Source organism: Cherax quadricarinatus, chromosome 53 (genome assembly GCF_038502225.1).
Source record: "Cherax quadricarinatus isolate ZL_2023a chromosome 53, ASM3850222v1, whole genome shotgun sequence".
Taxonomy (NCBI): domain Eukaryota; kingdom Metazoa; phylum Arthropoda; class Malacostraca; order Decapoda; family Parastacidae; genus Cherax; species Cherax quadricarinatus.
In genome coordinates, this window is record NC_091344.1 from 4,043,206 (window position 1) to 4,046,127 (window position 2,922).

The following is a 2,922-nucleotide window of genomic DNA, read 5'->3' on the forward strand; positions in this document are numbered from 1 at the left end:
CTTCCCACGCTTTTCCCTCTAAGTTAAGTCCAGCAGGAGGCATTGTCTTCTTACCTGTAGCACCTCCATGTCATTACTCACTGTTGTATGATATTTAACTATAATCTACGGTACTCGCGACGGTCTGGAGTTTTACGACTCACCCGCCGCGAGTTCAAACCCCACCGTAGAGTTGTTTGTTTGCAATCAGGTCATTATAATTTTGTGAGTCATTTAACTATACTTTTATAAGTGAATGAACGATGTTTTTGTGATTACCGTTCACATATACCAAATTCTAAGAAATTTCTGAAAATTATCTAGAGAAGAAGGCCGTCCCTTCCTGTGTGTCATACCTTGTCACTGTTTCATTGTGAACATTTGGCTTACTGGCTGACTGGTTCTCAGTCTTCACATCTAAGAGTTCTTATATGATCTATACACATTTCCATGAGGGTTTCATCTCAAGGATCTTATATAGGGTCCAAATATATATCTTGTGGATGTTTGCCTTACATTCCTGTCATGGTCCAAATATATATCTTGTGGATGTTTGCCTTACATTCCTGTCATGGTACCACTCACTCCCCATGGGTTCTAACCCCACCCGTACCGTGGGCACATGACTAGTGTTTGTCACGGCCACGCTGGAGGGTGATTCATCAGTAAAAACTAGCATTTGTGGACACAGTGGGGCCGGTTGCTAACTTCCTTATGATGTAAAAGTACACGTAGTTGGATGGATCTTATTGTAGCCAGCTGGTCCAGTTGCTTACGCACTGGCCTGAAGTTTTACGACTCACCTGCCGTGGGTTCTAACTCCACCAGTACTGTGGTTTGTTTGCAATTGTGTTATTATGATTTCGTGTGTGTTTATTGTTACAGTGAAAGCCCACGTACACTACCTAGGATAGAAATTGGGTCCTTACTGTAGTGTTGGGACATCTTTGTGTTCAACTTAAGGTGTTTGACGGTCACATATTGTTCAATGTTCGCTCTCATTTGTAAAGGTGTTGACTACATTTTCATAACTTTGTATCTATCTTGGATAGGCCATTACCGGTGCTGTGCTGTTTTGTATCCTGTGGTCTCATTTATTGCAATTATATCAAAAAATTTCTTCCAAAATCTACATACTGTATAACATAAGCATTTAGGCATTGTAACTTATAAATACAAAACACATTAAAAGTTTCTGAGAAGGGAGTACGCTGGGTTTTTGTTCATATATACAATTTTACACGTACATCCACTAGTCTAATGAACCAAGTTTTAAACAAAGTGTTTGTAATTAATGCCCAACTTTCCTGAACATATTTTGAGTGTTTATGTTCTCGGATTCACCCTTGGAAGAAAACGTTATTGTGGTAACACTCTTAAGCCCAGTATACAGGTCTGTAAATCTCATTCGGATTGTGGAATTCACTGCAACGTCACAGGTATAAATATGTAAAAAAGATATACGACTCCAATATAACACCTTATCTTCCCTGAACACCCTTTTTAACCTTACTATTATACTTTCTCCCGATACTTTTAGTATTTTCTTTGACCTAGGTATACATTTAACACCCTTCAACATTATAATAATAATAATAATAATAATAATAATAATAATAATAATAATAATATTTATTGCTACAAGTACATAATACTAGTGATAGAGACTTAGCTGACATCACTAACATACTATATAGAGCGCCCTGGATATGCATTTTGGCATCTTAAGTTAATTTCGTCCCTCAGGATGTGACCCAGAACAGTCTGTTAACTCTCGGGTACCTACTTACTGCTAGAGGAATAAAGGCAGCAGGCGCAAGGAAGCATATCCAGCGTCTCACCTGTGCCGGGTGTATCGATCTTGGACCCCACTAGTTTTGAGCTAAGGATTACACCAAGCAAACAATAAGCCCCCAGTCACAGTTTTATTTCTGTTTATAACACGTTTTACTCAGAAATAGTTATAAAAAATTTTCTTTACCTTTTCATTATTTACTTTACATTACCTTCATATTTTTTCTCAATATCTTGAATCCATTTTGCATCCATTATAAAACTTCAATAATTTATCACATTGTCTCAACTACTGCATATAACAATTGCTTCTTATTACAATTATTTTAAATCTTTATAAATGAAAGATCACCCCTCCCACCTCCTAATGGTTGCTTTTGCACATCCCTTCACCCAACATTTCAATTTGCACTGAACTGACAAATCCCACTATACTGCCACGCTCTCAGACTAGCTCAACCCAACCCAGCGTCTCCCCAGTCGTTACCTCACCTCCTCCCTCACACTGCTTCATAATGAATTCTGTTTTTCAAATGTTCGTTACTCACGCAAGACTAATTTTGATACTTATCCCGATCTAAGATATTCTCTTACAAAACCTAATCGAAACATTGTCATACACTATTAAAATAATAATAATAATAATAATAAATATTATTATTATATTTAGTGAAGACCTTTCATAATATTTTCATTATTTATTACATTCCATCTATCAACGGTTATCTTATTATTATTATTATTATTATTATTATTATTTTTAATTTTCATCATTATCATTATTGCTAATATATTCACAAAACTCGCCAAACTCTTATAAAACTATGGGATAAATAAACTTATGAGATATCAGAGAAAGATATATATGGTGTAATAAATCACTTTTAGTCAAAAAGTCGTAAAGAGTAGATTGAGAGTATCCCTTTCTGAGACGAGAGCGAGCACAACTAACGCGCTCAGTTGATTCTCGATGTGGGACGAACGAGAAGCACCAAGACATGTATTCAACCCTTGGAAATAGACTTCATCAAAATTAGAAAGAATAGCTGTTGGAGCAGCTAAGCTTCATTGATTCCTATAATTAAGCTTAGAAAGAATCACGGGGTATGATGACAAAGAGCTTTTCTATCGATACCTCGGGTAAAATCT

General features: G+C 36.2%; 1 protein-coding gene across 1 annotated transcript in view; it reads right to left on the reverse strand.

Moving 5' to 3' along the window:
- Positions 1–494: 494 nt before the first annotated feature.
- The window catches only part of LOC128692416 (kin of IRRE-like protein 1), a 210,038-nt gene continuing 207,610 nt past the window's right edge, over positions 495–2,922 (reverse strand). Inside the window, exon 8 of the mRNA XM_053781588.2 lies at positions 495–2,922. This exon is cut by the window's right edge and continues 973 nt beyond it. The gene's annotated coding sequence lies outside the window, so the exon portion shown is untranslated.